A 20686-nucleotide genomic window follows, 5' to 3' on the forward strand; every position below is an offset into this window, starting at 1 on the left:
CTTCATTATTATATTATTTTCATAGAGACATTATTAGCCACTGTAAGGGTAGGAGATTAGAAAGACCTTCAGCCTGAAACAGTTTGGTCAGTTTTGTGCTGTTGCAAATCAGGTACCTCTTCTTGTGCCACAGAACAACCCCCCTCTCCCTCTCCCCCATTTTTAGCTTTCTGTCCATGCCAGGTCAAGCTCACTCCTTTCCAGACTAGCCCAATCATTAAGCTCAGTGGCATTTTTCATCAACCCTTTTGAAGTCCAGCTTCCACTGATTTTGTCCTTTTTCCTTCTCCCACTCATCCATGCTAAAGTTAATTTATGCTACCTAAAATAATTCCAGCATTTTTAAAACATACAAACTGTGTTATGTAAAAAACTAGGACCATGAATATGGTCCTATTTGTGTTCCCCTGAGGTCTGGCTGATTTGTAACAGAAAAGCAAGATAAAATAAAAATTGAATCCCATTTTTAAAATTCCTTAGTCCACAGTAGGAATGATTGAATTTTATTTTTTTTTGAATCCCTTGAAAACAAACAAACAAAAAAATCACTTTTTTTTTAAATGTGGGGATTTGGGTATTGACAAGAAAATAACCACATTGTTAAAGATTTATGTCAATCCTGGTTATACTCACAAAGAAAAAAAAATCTTGTTTTGACCATGTAATACTATCTATTAAGTATTACAGTAAAAACAGAGATGAGAAAAACTAGAGAAAGACTATTAGCTTTGGGATTTTTGTTGGTGGTGGTGGTTTTGTTTTGTTTTGTTTTGTCTGTGATACTCTATTTGCTTAGTCCATGTGTAAATGTGAATACTTATGCAAAGGTTTAATGTGGTTTCTTATGTATATTTCTATTGGCGCTTCTGTCATAATAAGGTTGATTCATTTTTTCAAACCATCCTTATTCCCAACTGTACCTTCACTAGAAATAGATCCTAATCACTGTCAGTTCCCTTGGGGCTTAAAAAGCTGAAGCAATACAAAAGTGTGTATAAGTTTTAGATAATGTAGTCACATTTTTCTAATCATATTTCTAATTTCACTAGGTTGTTACACAAAAGCGCTGATTGGAGAACAAGATCATAAAAGCCGAAGAGATAATACTGAATCACTCACACACCAGAATGTAGTAATTGTAGAGTTGTTTAAAGAGCTGGCACAAAAGCACAATAAATCTCGTATTTGCAGAGTACTTCTAGAGAGGAACAAATAATGCCCAAAGGTGGAAGTGGTGTGGGGAGGAGAGGGATGGCAAAGAGAAGCTTGTACAAAAATAACAATTTCTACAGTAATTATAATTTTAATCAAACTATTGCTTCATTCCTTCACTTCTTCATTCCTCATCCCTCCCATATACACAATGTTTCAGCTGGAACAGTGAGATGACTGTTTGTCAGGAAATACTGTGCAAACAGGTACTCATATACTCTATAAATAAATAAAAAGCAAGTGTACAGTAGCTGAAAAACAGATGCCTTTTAATGAAGGTAATACCTTCACAGTTCTTGTTTTTACATATGTCTTAAAAGAATCGGAATCACTTTGAAGTTAAAAAAAAAAATAAAAATAAAAATCAGTGCATTATGATTTCTGAAAAAAATCTATCTTTCCTAAGAAGATAGAATAAAACACTATTTTTGATAGTTCTATATGTATTTTTTTACAGTAATACAGAAGGAAACTTTTATGTATTGAAGGGAGGGTGGAGACAGTCTGTCTTTGTATCTCAGTTCTAGGCATAAGACTGAGAAATGCTTATCAGCTTTCTCAATTTTCCTAATTTTCCACGTGTGCCAAGGCATGTATTAAACGACATAGATCTAGTACACTAAGTTTTACAAAGGATACATGGTACTGTAGCATCTAATGTACAACCTTTGGCTACTGTCTAGTGTGAACCGCCCTGAAAAAGATACAGTGCTCAGGTGCAATACAAAGCAGTGAAATATCTCCTCTTCTGCCAGCTTCCCATACCAAGTTGATCACCACATTAGGTGATTTGATGGCATTTGCATGTGGTACAGGGACCACAGACCTGCAGAAGCACTGCAGCACTGCACTGAAAACACAATTGAGACCCCCAATCTGAAAGAGTCAGAGGTGAGACTGTTTCCATGATGCTTATGTTGAATGCTCAAGGAAGACTCTCCACAGAGATAGGTGCTCTCAAAAAGCTCTCAGAAAGGTGAGATGGTCAGAACATCAGCAGTCTCCCGCTACAGAATGAAAATTCTTCTGCCTTTCCAAGTAGCAAAATAAACCCTGAATATACAACCTGAGCATGCATGTCTGGAAACAGAAATATCATTATTGTAATTATTAAAAGACGCAGAGCCTGAGCAGATAACTTGCAGCAGTTTAAGGCATTAGCACATAGGACAGGGGTGCTGCTCACCTTTGTAGAGAGAGAATTCAGGCAGCCAAAGCTCGATTAGAGTTGGAGCTGGTCAGCAGTGTGGAGGGCAATAAAAAGGCTTTTTTAAAGTATGTTAATGGAAAAAGAGAAAGGAGGACCAGAGCAAACATTTGTTGGATACTTGATGGTCTTCTCACAAACAGGGAAATAGACAAAGCAGGTAAGTTTAATGCATTTTTCACCTCTGTCTTCAACAATAGTGACAGGCTCTGGGACTTCAGCTACCTGGAGTTGGAGGACCGTGACTTCAGGAATTATAAACTCCCAGTTAACCTCAAACTTGTGTGGGATTTGCTGCTCCACCTGGATGCATACAAGCCCATGGGGCCTAATGGAATTCATTCCAGAGTACTCAGAGAGCTGGCTGATGTTCAGCCTGATGGACACAGGTGTTTTCTAGGAAGTTAAACAATGACACGCCAGAAAAAACTTTTTAAGGGGGTGATAAATTTCCAACAACATAACTGAGTAGAGTCTTGGGAGCAAGTAAATCTGCCAGTGCTTATCTGCCCAAACCTTATACTGACATAGGAACTGTTTTACTTATATCAGTGTAACCATGTCAGAGGAAAGATTCTGACTGGATAAAACACCTTCCTCAAACTGGTTGGGCTGTTGGAGGAACTAGTTTGAACCAAGATGTCAGACTATGTCAGAAATTCTTCAGAGGTCTCACATTTCCATTCTGCCTCCTCTGATGTAGGAATTTTTCCCCTAGGGGAGAGGTGAAATCAAATAACTGGTGTCAGCAACTTAAAGTGCTGCATCCATTTCTTTAGATGATGTCTGTCTATAAGTTAAATATCCCTTTATTGAAAATCAAGTCCATTACTTGTCCTATGTCCAGTGGATAAAGTAATTATTTATTTCAATTTTTATATGAAAGGACAGCTGTCATGCATTCAGTCTTCTCTGGACTAATGGACATTTTTTATCCATCCCTGAACAGCTTTGCATTTAGCTGTTACTCTGTGAATATTAAGCATTTCCAAGAAGGAAATGATAGAGCCATGGGATATGCCTGTCATGGTCCACCTTGTTGACTCTGCAAGTCATGGCCTGACAGTGTTTTTGCCTATGCAAATATTTCGCGTGTTACCTGACACATGTAAAATCCACTGTTGTCAACCAAATAATAAAATAACTTTTTTTTTTTTTTTTTTTTCCAAAATAAGATTATTTTTTCCCAAATCATAGCAGACCTACTGGTGAGTATGAAGTCTTCATTTTGAATAAGTATTTGCTGTTCCAAACTGTGATTGGTTGCTCAGACTTTTTGCTACACTCTTGTGAGCTAAAAGCTCTATGTTTTAAAATCAGAACAGAGATTCTTATATAATTATTAGACTGTGGGAGTTAGGTTTAAAAAATAAATGTCAAATACCCCAGCACTCCTGGTAGAATTGCAGGAGGTGGCCAACCTTGAAACTCAATTCAGAGTATGTAATTGCCTTGGCAAGGTACAGAACAGTAAGAATGTACATTTCCTTGTACCACATGAGAATGCCTTGAATTCTTGATTTTCCTACATCTACAAAAGCAACACAGTTCTTGGAATTGTTAGGTGAAGTTCCTCTGAATGGAAACCCTTTCAATGTGCTTTTGTCTCCACATATAGCCTTCACAACCTACTTGCACATCACAAATGTTACAAAATTAAAATCTCCACAGATAAAGTGCTGGCCTGTCTCTTTCACAGTGCAATAATATAAATAATCAGCAATTTTACTTTAAGCCTTCATTATAGCATTTGTATGGATCTTTCCTAGCATTTAGACTAATTGCCATACATTTTTTCAAACAACTGGTTTCCATTATCTTCTATATACAATGTAGAGAAAACAAACAGATTGCATCTATACAAATCATTTATACAGATGCAATCTGTATAAAAGGCTGATATTTCTGTAGCTTAAACAAGGTTTGAAAAATGTGTGGTACTTCTCACACGATTTGGTGTTTAGTACATAATAACTATTGCTTAAACTTCTGAAGAATAATGTTACTATTTAAAAGTTCATATTATTTTCAGAAGTATAATAAATTAAAATTAGTATGTTTTGAGAAATCTAGAGGCTCTTCTTAAAATCTACGTCTTTCTTCAGTACAATTAATTTTTTTTTTTCTTTCCTGTTCATTGAGCAGCAGGAAGTAATTCTCCAAGATGTGCTTTAATCATTGATATTGACCCATAACAAAAAAAAAAAAAAAAAAAAAAAAAAATGCCCACACAACAATTAGTTTCAAACTGGGTTAAAATTACAGTAACACTTGTAAAATACTACACTTTAGCAATGCTAAGTTTTTAAGTTTTTAAAAATAATTTACAAAAGTAAAGAGAAAATTAGAGTACTTAAGTCTTGGACTTCTTACCATATTCAAGAGAATACTTATTTGAACTTACTGGAAGATAAGTGACAAAGAAAATGGAAAATCAAAGTATTATTTCCATTAATATTGCAAATGGTTACTATGACTGCCATGAAAATCTACAGAATCCAATCAAGTTCCAGCATTAGGTGAGGAATGAATAACCCAAAAAAAGCAGTGTGTTACTCGACATTTACTGTCACATATTTACCATATATAATGGTAATTCTGCTCTTGTTCTCCAGAGGTGTAGAGCATGCAAAGAGGAAAACAGAGATGTATGGCATACTGATATACTGATTCAGATATATATGCTTTACTTTTTTTTTTTTTTTTTTTTTTTTTAATAATAGGTTGTCTCAGAACCTTCTAGAATGTTTTTTTTCTACTCTGCTAGGCCATGTTTATGCAACCTGCAGCCTGTTTTCATGACTGTAGGAAAATCATTTAACATATTCTGACACTTCATTGAACTGGGCCTACAAGGTCATTCTCTAAGAGCATGCTTGAAGAAAGAAGAAATGATGGATATTTCCCTCACGATTTCTAGTTTCTTCAACATCTTATAAAGACAGCTAGCTATTGAAACAGGTAAAGAAGAAACAGCATATGGGCTGGCTTTAATTTCAAGTTCCAGTTGCCTTGGAGCTCCTAGATGAACTGCCGTAGTGGCTGTGTTTCTGAAGATTCTAGGTCTGTAACCACACACAATTTTATGCCAGTGTTCTGGTTTAACCTAGCAGGCAGCTAATCACCATACAGCTATTTGCTTACCCCATTCCCTGCAGTGGGATGAGAGAGAGAATCAAGAGGGAAAAATATGAAAAAATGGTGGGTAGAAATAAGGACAGTTTCATAGGACAGAAATAATAATAATAATAATAATAATAATAATAATAATAATAATAATAATAATAATAATAATAAACAACAACAATAATAATAATAATAAAACAATAATAAATAAAATGTACAATTCAATTGCTCACCGCCCACTGACTCATGCCCTGCCTGTCCCTGAGCAGAGGTCCTTCCCCTCCCTCTCCACCCCAGGCAGCCACCCCATTTTGTTCAGTGTAATGCCATATGGTATGGAATATCCCTTTGGGTGAGCTGCCCTGGTTCTGTCCCCTCCCAGCTTCTGGTGCACCCCCAGCCTCCTTGCTGGGACAAAGGCAATATGAGAAACTGAAATGTCCTTGACTTAGGGTAAGCACTGCTCTGCAAAAACTAAATTGTTAGCCTGTTATCAGCATTATTATTAATCTAATCCCAAAATAATTAAAGGATTTATTTTTATTTTTATTTTTGGAAGTTGATTCTGATCAGAACTAACAGAAAAGCAGGTTCAAGTGATGTTCACATTTTCACAGTGTCCAGTTTACTATTTCTTTTTTAGTTTCTTTTGTTTTGGCATAGCTTGTTAATGGTGGGCAGACAGGAGTTCAAAGAAGCTCTCCTTGGTAATGGGTAAATTATTGGAAAAGGATGCATCCTTTTTAATTTTATCTGATAGTTTTTTGGGCTTCCCTTGACAAAAAATATTAATCTCTGGAAACAGATAGGGTAAGCAGCTGAACTCTAACCCCAGTGATGTCACCTGGATACGTGACTGCTGAGGTTTTAGCCCTGCTCCAGCTGCTGGTACAGGGCTACCTGTTCCACCCCGCCCCCCCCCCCCCCCACACACACACACATACGCTATGTGCAACCAGGCTTAGACACACAGACTGTCCAGTAGCTGCCCTGGATTCTCACCCCCTGCTGCCCACAAATACACACACACTTCAGTCAACCCCAAAGCACCATTTCTCAGGACTTCTTGGTTCCTCTGGTAATTCCTTCAGTGATCATTTCTGTGATCACAGCTTGGCTGACAATGTCTGACAATTAATGACATTTTCACTTCAATTAAGTGTTATGTTAGGACACACAAAGCCAGACTCTGGATTTCCTTCAAGTAATGCTTATAAAATAGGACTCAATAACAAACAACAGAGAAACAATTAAAAATCTTTTTTCTTCCATATTCCCTCAATTGCCACTGGCTCTGGATGCATTTCTAACCTGTTTCAAAGCAAAATCAAACAACTAACAGAACAGAGAGTGAAATTATTGTCATCAGATTTATACTTGTGATGTCAAGTGTTGCTGAACAATATCCAGTAAGTGCTTTGCATCCTAGAGTTATTAGTACAAAGTCCACAGCAGATGTAGGTGTAGAACTCACAGAAGCTTTCTTTAGCCATTGAAAATTAGGTATCCACCACATCTGACAAAAATTTACTAACAATCATTATTGAAACAGAATACATAGCTTTTGCTGGGGAGACATTTTGTAAAATTTCAGAAATATGATATATGGTGGGTTAAACAGAAAAACATATCCCAAATCTCCAACAGTAAATACAAATAAGTATCCAAAGTCTTTAATTGACATAAAGTTTGCAGAAATATTTAATCATTGTATATGACTCCATATAAAAGTCCTATTTGTGCTTTGTCTGTGGCTTTTTTTTTTTTTTTAAGATTCATTCTCTCAGGATAGAATACGAATTTAAATAATTATTTGCTTTTTGCTTTATTTACGGGTTTAAACTCCACTGAGACAAATGATTTCACATTTAGGAGATACTAGTTGTGTGGCTATAAATCAGAGTTACAAATTAGTTCAACATATCAAAAAAATAAAAAAATAAAAAAAAAATCAAGCTTCTGAAAATATTCAGCCACAATAAATCAAACAATACATCTACGTTCTGTGACTTACCACTGTCAGTAGTCTGAGAACATGCAGGACACCCAGTTAGAGATGTTAGCCTTCAATCAAGTGGCAATGAATGTGTAGCACTTTCACATAGCTTTGTGTACTCTGTGGAATGTAGTATCTGAATGAGGTTATTAAGTATGCACCCTAATCTTCCGGTTTAAAGCACAGACATTTTTTTTTTTTTTTTTTTTTCCCTACAGGGAGATTGATGCACTGCTGACACTCACTTTTCCTTGGACTTCAACTAAATAATTTGCAAGCCCCCACCTGCATTAAACAATGACATTGTTTTCATGATCCACGAAAAGACAAATACAATATTTTTTTAATTTGTTAAATTTTAGCCAATACAAACTTAAAAGATCATAGGACAGCATTATAGTGACAGAGATGTAGTAATATTGAAGCCAGGACAAATTCTTAGCAGAAGAGTATATTTGTTAATGTAGTCTGTAGCCTTCTTGAGTGATGCTTGAAATTTGGTCCACAGGTATCCTGGGCCTTTGTATAACTCACACTGAGCAGAAGAATGAGCAGAAATACAGAAATGCAACATGTTCTGCTTTGAACAACAGAAGTCAGATTATGAAGAATTTGAGCAGATAGGAGAAAATAAACTCGATCTAATATTCATGTGTGCAAGCTGCTAATTCAACCACTTTTATTATATAGTAGTGTATGTGTAATAGCCAAATAATAAAAAATAGATACAAAAGATACAAAAAGGAGAATTACATTGTTTCTGCAATAACACAAGACCTACAGGAAGTCAGATGTATGCAAAAGCATACAAATGCATCGAGCAGAACTTCACGTGAACAAATCACAGGATATATAGTACAAGTACAAAAGGTTTTACCAAAGGTTCTGCAGGAAAGGCATAGGAATTATCAGATGTGTAATGTTTTCCTCATGTAGAACAGGTATATCACAGAAATCAGTGAAATTATGAATGGTCTGGAAAGATCAAATATAAAATTTTCATTTGGTCATTCTTAGAATAGAAGAGTGAAAAAGGAACCAGATGAAATTATCAAGAATATTTCAAATAAATAAAAAGTAGCAGCTTTTCAGCCACACATGACTACACTTGATGATTTCATCACCAAGAAAAGTTGTGGCGGCCAAAAGTATAAATGGATTCAAAAAGCAATTAAGCAATTTTTTGAAAACTTTTTCCATTAGAAATACAAAAAACAGAGGTCCAGATGCAGTTTGCAGTTCTCAGAAACTCTAAACTGAATCATTCATTTGCCTGTTTTTTTTTTTTTTTTTTTAAAGTCTCCTGTATAATTATTGCAAGAGCTAAAGTTTTGTTTCAACTTGTTATAACAAATCTTAGATCCTTATATACTGGTACTGCAGAAAGTGGTTTCAATATGTGTGTTGGGTCTGTCTGAGCTGGAGTCACCTTTTCCCTGCAGCAGCCTGCACAGTGCTGTGCTCTGCACTCGTAGCTGGAACAGCACTGATATCGCTCCAGTGTTGTGTCTATTGCTGCATAGTGCTGGCACAGCATCAGGACTCCTTCCAAGCCCCCAAGAGCCAGCAGGCTGGGGGTGGGCAAGTGATGGGGAGGGGACATTACCGGGGCAGCTGACCTAAACCAACCAAAGGGATATTCCATAACACCTGATGTCACACTCCGAAATAAAAAGGCGGGCTCTCGTGGGGGAAGGGGCTGTTCCTCCTGAACAACCACTACGTGTTTTGAGGCCCTGCTTCCCAGGACGTGGCCAAACACCGCTCGCTGATGGGAAGTAGAGAATAATTTTTTTCTCTCTCTGTGCTTCCGCGCGGACTGATTGTTTCTCTTGTTTCTGTTTTTCCTCCCCATTCCCTTTCCCTTTAATTAAACCTTTCTCATCTCAAACCTCGAGTTCTCTGTGTTGTATTTTCTCACCCTTCCTTTTTGAGGATAGGGGGAGTGAGAGAGCAGTTGTGGTGAAGCTCGGCTGCCCACCTGAGTAAAACCACCACAATATGTCATACAGGACCCTGTAAGAAAATACTTTTACTACCAGTAAGAACACTTTTATGGTATTTATCAAGTGCTCTGAGAATTGAGATTCCTTTGTGCTGACCAAGAAACAAAGAAGTGTCTTCTTAAGCCATATTATAAGCTATAAACTATAACCTATAAGCTTTTCTTCTGCAATGGTATACATTTTATTTAACCATGTAGCATGGAGGCTGTTTTCAAAAAATTTCATCACAAAGACTTTGTCACCCAGGCTTTGTAGTCTCACACTTTTAGTGTGAGAAGAGAGCTATAAGGATAAGAAAATAGCCAGCTCAGTTTTAATGTCATAGGCATCTGAAATGGGAGTAACAAGTTGTACAAATTCTGAGAACTCCAAATTAGGTGCTTCAATTTATTTCAGTTTTCATAAATCAAAGTGCTTGCTAGAAGATCTGAGACAGAATATTAAAAAGTGTGCTATTCCTTTCTCAACAGAGACTGCCTCCCCTTCTGAAAAAAAGGAATGCATAAATTACAAATGGAGGTCTTCTGGGGCAGCACTGACTGTTATACTAAGAGCACATTTTAACTAGACTTGTCAACAGGTTGAGATCTGCAATTTTTACAAGCATATCACTTCTGTAGCTTTAAAGCTGGCATAATAATTTTCTTCACAGTTGGCAAAGTATTTAATATTTGTTTATCTGAAATTAACTATATATATTTGGAATCAAACCTCAGGTGTCCTTAATAATATGACCCTTAAATCACAGCTTCCTGGCTACACAGGTAGTATGAAGTACTGAACTAAATGATGAATTCTGTTACATGACAGGAGATAGTGAGACATTAATTTTCAGCTTTTTTCTTGTAACATTTGTGTTAAGAAATATTATTTCCCCCTCCTCCCGAGACAAAATTAACATTCTTTTCAGAATTGGGCCAGATCACTTGCATAAACACTATATTACTCCACTGCACCACAGTGACAATACCAGATTATTCAGCTGAGAGGAGATATTACAAGCAGGCTTTATGTCTGTGTAGATGCGGATATTTTGGATGTAGAAGATGTACCAGTAGATGGTGCTGAAGAATACATTGCATAAATGGCCATGCATTGGTTGTGAATATACAGAGGTAATTATCTAATGACTTTCTGAAGCAACCTTCCAACAGAGCAATAGTGGCAAGTAACCATAGATTTTCCAAAATGTAAATGAGTAACAGCGAGGAAGGTACTATGTAACAAAGTAGGAGAAATCCTGCATGAACAATTTTGTGGTCTGAGACTTGAGCTGTAAAATTTACCTAACATATCTCTACCACAACTTCTAGATCAGAGCTTGTTGTTCAGATTTCCATTAGACACAATTAAGAAAAATAAGCAGTACTACCAAAATGCTCTTTTTTTTCTTTTTCTTTTTTTTTTTTTTTTTTTTCTTCTAACATGGACACTTAGGTTTGTGGGCTCAATTCAATAAAGTTATGTTGTGTGCAGCACAAAATTTCCATGTCACACCAGATGCTTCAGAAAGTCTCTACTGAATCAGAAAAGAATCCTCCCCAATAAGACCAGAGACAAAGAGATGGATCATCCTACACCTCATTAATTTCTACCTACTGTAATAGCTTTTGTGTTCGATAGGGAACCATCATTAGTGCAATTCTGAAATCTCTGCTGTAATAGATGGATCACAAAACATGCAACACAAAGATGCTTCAATATCAAAGAAGCTCAAAGGACTTTACAGTCATCTTTCAGACTCTGCACTCCATTTATAACATCATTTCATTGGACATAGGCTGGCTCTGATGTCCACATTCTTATGCAAAAAGAAAGTTAATGAAAATCTGAAATATTTCCCCAAGTCTTCAGTGTTAAACAAATAAAAGGAACCTGTAATACAAGTTGAATACAAATTGTTGATTTTTTAAAGAGAAAAGTATTTTCTATTCACATTTATATATGAATATTGTCCTGGTTTCAGTTAGCACAGAATTAATTTTCTTCCTAGTAGCTGGTGGAATGCTGTGTTTTGGCTTAGAATGAGAAGAGTGCTGATAACACCCCGATGCTTTAATTGTTGCAGAGCAGTGCTTATACTAAGCCAAGGACATCTCAGCCTTTGCTCTGTCCTGCCAACGGGCAGGCTGGGGGGGTGCAGTAAGAGCTGGGAGGGGACAGACCCAGGACAGGTGACCCAAACTAGCCAAAGGGGTATTCCATACCATCTGACGTCATGCTAAACAATATATAGGGGTGGCTAGCCGGGGGAAGGGGGCCGGACTGCTCGGGGTTAAGCTGGGCATCGGTCAGCGGGTGGTGAGCAATTGCATTGTGCATCACTTGTTTGTACATATTATTAGTAGTAGTACTATTATCATCATTGTATTATTATTATTATTATTATTATTATTATTATTTTCCTGTCTTATTAAACTGTCTTCATCTCAACTCACGAGCTTCACTTTCCATTTCTCTCCCCCGTCCCAGAGAGGGAGGGGGGAGGGTGAGCGAACGGCTGCGTGGTGTTTAGCTGCCAGCCGGGTTAAACCACGACAGTCTTTTTGGCGCCCAACGTGGGGCTCGAAAGGTTGAGATAACGGCAGATCTGACCAGAGTGTGTTAAACTAAAATTGGTATAAGTATTAGACCTGCTTAATAGTCACTTGTCATAATGCTGATTGCTTTAATCTCAACTGTGCTGCGCCTGTTTTCCAAATTGAGTATTATAGCACGTTATTTTCCGTATGTGCTCTCTGTCATGTTGTTTATCCTGTCCGGGCCCTGGTTTCAGACCGTTATGGTACTGTGTGTTGTATCAGTGGCTTATGAGATGATGAAATATCTGGCCATGACTCTAACCTGGTATTTGTACTCAGTAACATCTTCGATTCTATACTTTGGAAACTGTATTTTGGAAACTATTAGCAATTGTATCTGTTGCCTTTTTCCATTAGGGAGTCAATCTGTGGAGGGGAAAGGGGAAGATAATTTTTCTTACTTAATCACTCTCCCTTTCTCCTTCACCACCCCTGTACCCTCCTTGATCACTCTCCCTTCCTCCTTCACCACCCTCTTATCCTCCGAGTTTATTACAATAGCTCTCCAAGATATTGAATATCCTTGGGATACTCAGACCAGCATAGTCCTGTTGTTCTGCCTCCTGAATGCACTTCAAGTTCTGCTTAAAGTTAAACAACTACTTAGGAAGCTCATCCGGAGATCTGCCCGGAGGCAGTATAGTTGTGGGTGGCAGGGAGTATGGGTGGATATGGGCAGGCATCTAGAGCAGTTGGCACCCCCAGTGTGTTGGAAATTCACCCCTGAACAATGGCAAAATCCTCAAAAACTGGCAGAATGCTTGAAAAAAAGGTGTAATGATTCTGGCAGTTCCAAAGTAACACAAATCATTGTAACGTGCTGGGGCCTGGCTCATGCCTATCGAGCTGCCATTGATACTGCTGTCAACTTAGTGACAGACCCTGCGGCCACTCCAAACCCTGTGACAGATCCAACGGCCACTGTGACCCCTACGGTGGATTCTGCAGCCGCTCCAGTCCCAGTTCCTGCAGCCGCTCCAGTCCCAGTTCCTGCAGCCGCTCCAGTCCCAGCTCCTGCAGCCGCTCCAGTCCCAGCTCCTGCAGCCGCTCCAGTCCCAGCTCCTGCAGCCGCTCCAGTCCCAGCTCCTGCAGCCGCTCCAGCTCCAGCTCCTGCAACTGCTCCAGCCCCAGCTCCTGAAGCTGCTCCAGCTCCAGCTCCTGCAGCTGCTCCAGTCCCAGTTCCTGCAGTCGCTCCAGTTCCAGCTCCGGCCGCTACTCCAGTCCCAGTTCCTGCAACTGCTCCAGTCCCAGCTCCTGAAGCCGCTCCAGCTCCAGCTCCTGAAGCCGCTCCAGCTCCAGCTCCTACTGCTGCTCCAGTCCCAGCTCCTGCAACTGCTCCAGCTCCAACTCCAGCTCCTGTAGCCGCTCCAGCTCCTGTGGCCGTGTCAGAGAAACGAGCTGTAGCAGTGCAAGTTGACCCTGCAGAGGGCATTCCAACCCCTGTGGCAGACCCTGTAACAAAGTCAGAGAAACGAGCAGTAGCAGTGCAAGCTGCCCCTGTAGAGAAGGTGAAAATATGGTATAGAAATTCAAGTCGTTTAGAACGCAGAGAGTCTTCTGCCAATCCAGGTAAGGCTTCTGCCAAAACTAAGTATAGAGATGACGAAGATGATGACGACGCTGGGCCGTCAAGGATTCAGGAGGAGGAAGATGAGGATGCCGAAAGAGCAACAGTAACTACCCGAAGCCTAAACGAGCGCGAGCTACGAGATGTGCGAAAAGATTTTGGTCGCTGTATAGGTGAGCAGCTTGTCACCTGGCTGCTCCGGTGCTGGGACTCTGGAGCCAATTGTGTGGAATTAGACGGCAGGGAAGCCAAGCGGCTGGGATCCCTTGCTCGAGACGCCGGCATTGACAAAGCAATTGCAGATGGAGCACGACCCACCAGCCTCTGGAGGCGTCTCCTCTCAGCTGTGAGGGAAAGGTATCCCTTCAAGGAAGATATTTTATGTCTACCAGGCAAGTGGACCACTATGGAGAAGGGAATCCAGTACCTGAGGGAATTAGCCGTACGGGAAGTGATTTATGAGGATCCAGACCTCAAACAAACATCCACAGATCCAGATGAAGTCAAGTGTACACGACCCATGTGGCGGAAGTTTGTACGGAGTGCACCATCATCATATGCCAGCTCATTGGCAATAATGGCCTGGAAAGAGGATGAGGAACCCACAGTGGGTGAAGCGGCTAAACAACTCCGGCAGTACGAAGAAAGTCTCTCCTCTTCCTTACAGGCCTGCGTCTCAGCTGTGGAGAAACTTTCTGAAAAGGTTCACCAACTTGAAGAGAATCTATTGTCCTCCCCACCTGAACCAACCAGTGCCCACCGACCAAAGGAGAACACTTGGGAGAAACTTTCTGAAAAGGTTCACCAACTTGAAGAGAGATTATTCTCCTTCGCACCTGTACAAAGCAGTGTCTCAGCTGTCAGGGGTAGGCGTTCACCCACACAAGGAAGACGATATGGTGGGTACTCACCCCGTGCCACCCTGTGGTTTTACTTACGAGACCATGGAGAGGACATGAGAAAGTGGGATGGAAAATCTACCGCAACCCTAGAGGCACGGGTACGTGAGTTGCAAAAGAAAACAATCAGGAAAAAGGGATTCTCCGAAAAGTTTGCTGCTCCAACTTCCAGCAGACAGTCCTTCAAACACAGAAACGAGGAAGATTCTGACCAGGATTAGGGGGGCCCTGCCTCCAGCCAGGGGGAGGAAAGGGACAATCGAGTTTATTGGACTGTGTGGATTCGATGGCCTGGCACATCACGCGCACAGAAGTATAAGGCTTTAGTAGACACCGGTGCACAATGTACTATAATGCCATCGAGCTATAAAGGACCAGAGCCCATCTATATTTGTGGAGTGACAGGGGGATCTCAGCAGTTGACTGTATTGGAGGCTGAAGTGAGTCTGACTGGGAATGAGTGGGAAAAGCACCGCATTGTGACTGGTCCGGATGCTCCATGTATCCTTGGCATAGACTATCTTAGAAGAGGATACTGCAAGGACCCAAAAGGGTTCCGGTGGGCTTTTGGTATTGCTGCCTTAGAGACAGAGGGCATTAAACAATTATCTACCTTGCCTGGTCTCTCAGAGGACCCCTCTGTTGTGGGGTTGCTGAGGGTCGAAGAACAGCAAGTGCCAATTGCTACCACAACTGTGCACCGGCGGCAATATCGCACCAACCGAGACTCCCTGATTCCCATCCATAAGCTAATTCGTCAATTGGAGAGCCAAGGAGTGATCAGCAAGACTCATTCACCTTTCAATAGTCCCATATGGCCAGTGCGAAAGTCTAATGGCGAGTGGAGACTAACAGTGGACTATCGCGGCCTGAACGAAGTCACGCCACCACTGAGTGCTGCAGTGCCGGACATGCTGGAACTTCAGTATGAACTTGAATCGAAGGCAGCCAAGTGGTATGCCACAATTGATATCGCTAATGCATTTTTCTCCATCCCTCTAGCAGCAGAGTGCAGGCCACAATTTGCCTTCACTTGGAGGGGAGTCCAATATACTTGGAATAGGCTGCCCCAGGGGTGGAAACACAGCCCTACCATTTGCCATGGGCTGATCCAGTCTGCACTAGAGCAGGGGGAAGCTCCTGAACACCTGCAGTACATCGATGACATTATTGTGTGGGGTGACACAGCAGAGGAAGTTTTCGAGAAAGGGAAGAAAATAGTCCAAATCCTTCTGAAAGCCGGTTTTGCCATAAAACAAAATAAAGTCAAAGGACCTGCACGGGAGATCCAGTTTTTAGGAATAAAATGGCAAGATGGACGTCGTCAAATCCCAATGGATGTGATCAACAAAATAACAGCTATGTCTCCACCAACTAACAAAAAAGAAACACAGACTTTCCTAGGTGTTGTGGGGTTTTGGAGAATGCACATCCCAAATTACAGTCTGATTGTAAACCCACTCTACCAAGTAACTCGTAAGAAGAATGAGTTTGAATGGGGCCCTGAACAACGACAAGCCTTTGAACAAATCAAGCAGGAAATAGTCCATGCAGTAGCCCTTGGGCCAGTTCGAACAGGACCAGATGTAAAGAATGTGCTCTACACTGCAGCCGGGGAGAACGGCCCCACCTGGAGCCTCTGGCAGAAAGAACCTGGGGAAACTCGAGGTCGGCCTCTGGGGTTTTGGAGTCGGGGATACAGAGGATCTGAGGCCCGCTATACTCCAACTGAAAAGGAGATATTGGCAGCATATGAAGGAGTTCGATCTGCTTCGGAGGTGGTCGGTACTGAAGCGCAGCTCCTCCTAGCACCCCGATTACCGGTACTAGGCTGGATGTTCAAGGGAAGGGTCCCCTCTACGCATCATGCAACTGATGCTACATGGAGCAAGTGGGTTGCACTGATTACTCAGCGGGCTCGAATAGGAAACCCCAGTCGCCCAGGAATATTGGAAGTGATCATGGACTGGCCAGAAGGCAAATACTTTGGGATATCATCAGAGGAGGAGGTGGGTCGTGCTGAAGAAGCCCCACTGTACAACCAGTTGCCAGAGAATGAAAAGAAATATGCCCTGTTCACTGATGGGTCCTGTCGTATTGTGGGGAAGCATCGGAGATGGAAGGCTGCTGTATGGAGTCCTACGCGACGAGTTGCAGAAGCTGCTGAGGGAGAAGGTGAATCGAGTCAGTTTGCAGAAGTGAAAGCCATTCAGCTGGCTTTAGACATTGCTGAACGAGAAAAATGGCCAGTTCTCTATCTCTACACCGATTCATGGATGGTAGCAAATGCCCTGTGGGGATGGTTACAGCAATGGAAGCAAAACAACTGGCAGCGTAGGGGCAAACCTATCTGGGCTGCTGCATTGTGGCAAGATATTGCTGCTCGGGTAGAGAACCTGGCTGTGAAAGTACGCCACGTAGATGCTCATGTGCCCAAGAATCGGGCTACTGAAGAACATCAAAACAACCAGCAGGTGGATCAGGCTGCTAAGATTGAAGTAGCTCAGGTGGACCTGGATTGGCAGCATAAAGGTGAATTATTTATAGCCCGATGGGCCCATGACACCTCAGGCCATCAAGGTAGAGATGCAACATACAGATGGGCTCGTGATCGAGGGGTGGACTTGACCATGGACGCTATAGCACAGGTTATTCATGACTGTGAAACATGTGCTGCAATCAAGCAAGCCAAACGGTCAAAGCCTCTTTGGTATGGAGGACGATGGCTGAAATATAAATATGGAGAGGCCTGGCAGATTGATTACATCACACTCCCTCAAACTCGCAATGGCAAGCGCCACGTACTTACAATGGTGGAAGCAACCACCGGATGGCTGGAAACATATCCTGTGCCTCATGCTACCGCCCGGAACACCATCCTGGGCCTTGAAAAGCAAGTCCTATGGCGACATGGCACCCCAGAAAGAATAGAATCAGACAATGGGACTCACTTCCGAAACAACCTTATAGACACTTGGGCCAAAGAACATGGTATTGAATGGGTGTATCACATCCCCTATCATGCACCAGCCTCCGGGAAAGTTGAACGATACAATGGCCTGTTAAAGACTACCTTGAAAGCAATGGGCGCTGGGACGTTCAAAAACTGGGATACGCATTTGGCAAAGGCCACCTGGTTAGTCAATACTAGGGGATCTACCAACCGAGCTGGACCTGCCCAATCAAACCTGTTACGTACTGTAGATGGGGATAAAGTTCCTGTAGTGCATGTAAAAAATATGCTGGGTAAAACAGTCTGGGCTACTCCTGCCTCAGGAAAAGGCAAACCTATTCGTGGAATTGTTTTCGCTCAGGGACCTGGATATACTTGGTGGGTGATGCAAAAGAACGGAGAGGTCCGGTGTGTACCTCAAGGAGATTTAATACTGGGTGAGAATAGCCCATGAACTGAATTGCACCATGTTAAATAGTATATTATACTGTATGTTATCACTACCATGATTACTATAGGTGACTAATTAGAATGTATGGAAAAGAGTGTAACCTGAGCATGACATAAATGGTATGGAATAAGGGGTGGATAGATGTCCTGGTTTCAGTTAGCACAGAATTAATTTTCTTCCTAGTAGCTGGTGGAATGCTGTGTTTTGGCTTAGAATGAGAAGAGTGCTGATAACACCCCGATGCTTTAATTGTTGCAGAGCAGTGCTTATACTAAGCCAAGGACATCTCAGCCTTTGCTCTGTCCTGCCAACGGGCAGGCTGGGGGGGTGCAGTAAGAGCTGGGAGGGGACAGACCCAGGACAGGTGACCCAAACTAGCCAAAGGGGTATTCCATACCATCTGACGTCATGCTAAACAATATATAGGGGTGGCTAGCCGGGGGAAGGGGGCCGGACTGCTCGGGGTTAAGCTGGGCATCGGTCAGCGGGTGGTGAGCAATTGCATTGTGCATCACTTGTTTGTACATATTATTAGTAGTAGTACTATTATCATCATTGTATTATTATTATTATTATTATTATTATTATTATTTTCCTGTCTTATTAAACTGTCTTCATCTCAACTCACGAGCTTCACTTTCCATTTCTCTCCCCCGTCCCAGAGAGGGAGGGGGGAGGGTGAGCGAACGGCTGCGTGGTGTTTAGCTGCCAGCCGGGTTAAACCACGACAAATATAAATATATAAACTCATACAAGCATATGAAAATATGTAAGCATGTAAAGTTCTTTCACTTTGTTGAATTATCCTGCGTAATACAGATAGGAAATTCTAGCCAAAGCATTTCCAACAGGAAAACAAAATGGATTTTTTTTTTACTTTATGTCCCTGGTATTTCCATGGGATATTTGACACCTGGACTAAGATGTTGATTTAGAGTTTTTCTGTATTGGAAGAAAAGTTTGAGAGAAAAATTGTGTTCAAAACAAAGCAATATTGGAATCACTCATAGCTCTTGTGGAATAGATATTAAATTGAAATTCTGCTTCTGCCAATATATTTGTCATCTTTTTCAGAATCCTTTCACTCAAGCCTTGTTGCAGTCTGGTGAGATTCACAAAGGAAATCCCTAGAACACTATAATGACCTATTTATGTATTCTTTCTACGATTGACTTCAAACACATAGGTGATTTCTGAATCAGTAATATCAAATATTTTTTAATAAGAAATACTAAGATTTCATTAAATGCACAGGTCTGTAAAGGTTTCCTTACCTTATTTTTTTCTGAATCATTTTATGGAAAGCTCTGTATCCACAGTAAATATGCAAACAGTATTGCAACCTTTGCAATCTCTCTCTTGATAGCTCCACCCTGTCAGAGTCATCCAACTGAGCATTACTGATGGGAATTTAAAGATAGAAATTAATTACAAGCTTGAATTGTTTCACCACAGTGTGCTGCCATGTTTGTCACATCACTTTCAGCTTCAGTGCCTGCTGTCACTTGTCTCTCAAAAAGTATTAGATTCTAGTAATTTTACAAATATGTAAAAAAGATGTATATGGAAATGCACTCCTGGAAATTAGAATTCTGTTGGTGGGTCATGGCCAGTATAGTTCTACTCATTTTTTCAAACTCTTGAATGAAAATCATGTCTCTGAAATATGACACTACCATCAACGGACAGTGGAGGCAGGCAAAGAAGAGACAAAAGTCAAACATCTTGTTGTAATGTGTGCTGATAGCACCACAATTGTTCTTTTTGAACAGTCTGTGAAATTTAGGCCCATTATTTTCTAAATATGTAGCTGTCATAGATTTTAAACATCCACTATGGTTGTGGAGATATGTCTAAACATATGGCTTGCCTACTCTCCCAGGGACTCTGTTCCACAGGTGAACTTTAGCTCTGCCATTTATTTTGACATAATTCATTTTTATGTCACTATGGAAGCAGTTCCAATAAGAGTTACTTGAATTATAATCCTAATCTAAAAAGTGATTTTGTTAGAAATGATGTTGTGGGACTCCAATTTAATTTCTGACCCAGTAATTTACAGCTCAAAACTACTCTAATATGAGTTCCAAAGGAAGGGGGGGTGGGAAATACTGTTCCTCTCAATTGCCCCTTGCTAATTTCTTTTTTCTGTTTTGCCTGTTTTTCTGTTTATATACTGCAGACTCAGTCTGGAGCCTTAAAGACAAATCGTTTATTTTTCCTCAAAGTTAGTTAAATGGAATTCACCAAACTAAAAGTACAATTATTTCAATCTTTTTCTTATTTGGTTTATGAATCTATAACACACTTTTTTGACATTTACAACTTTTATCATTCTTGTTTGGACAGACTTTCAGATTTAGAGTATATTTGCTATGATTATTTACTAATTTTGACTATGAGTTCTGGTGATATTAGCCAGAATTCTAAGCCTAGGACTTTTTTTTTTTTTTTTTTCCCTCGGAAATGGTGAAAGTGCATGGAAATCTAATAAAGTTGCTTTAAGGCAGACACCTAGCATGGGAAATTGGAACAAGAATAGTTAATCACAGCAAAGTCTATAAATTGTTGAAAACTGTGTTAAATACAAAGATATCGAATAGAGGAGACATTTCTGAATTGGTTTATAAAACTGTTGCATATTTTTACTTTCATTCAAGTGTTCTGAGAGTCTATTGCTTCTCCCA

The sequence above is a fragment of the Aythya ferina genome (assembly GCF_964211825.1).
Source record: "Aythya ferina genome assembly, chromosome: 3".
Classification (NCBI taxonomy): Eukaryota; Metazoa; Chordata; class Aves; order Anseriformes; family Anatidae; genus Aythya; species Aythya ferina.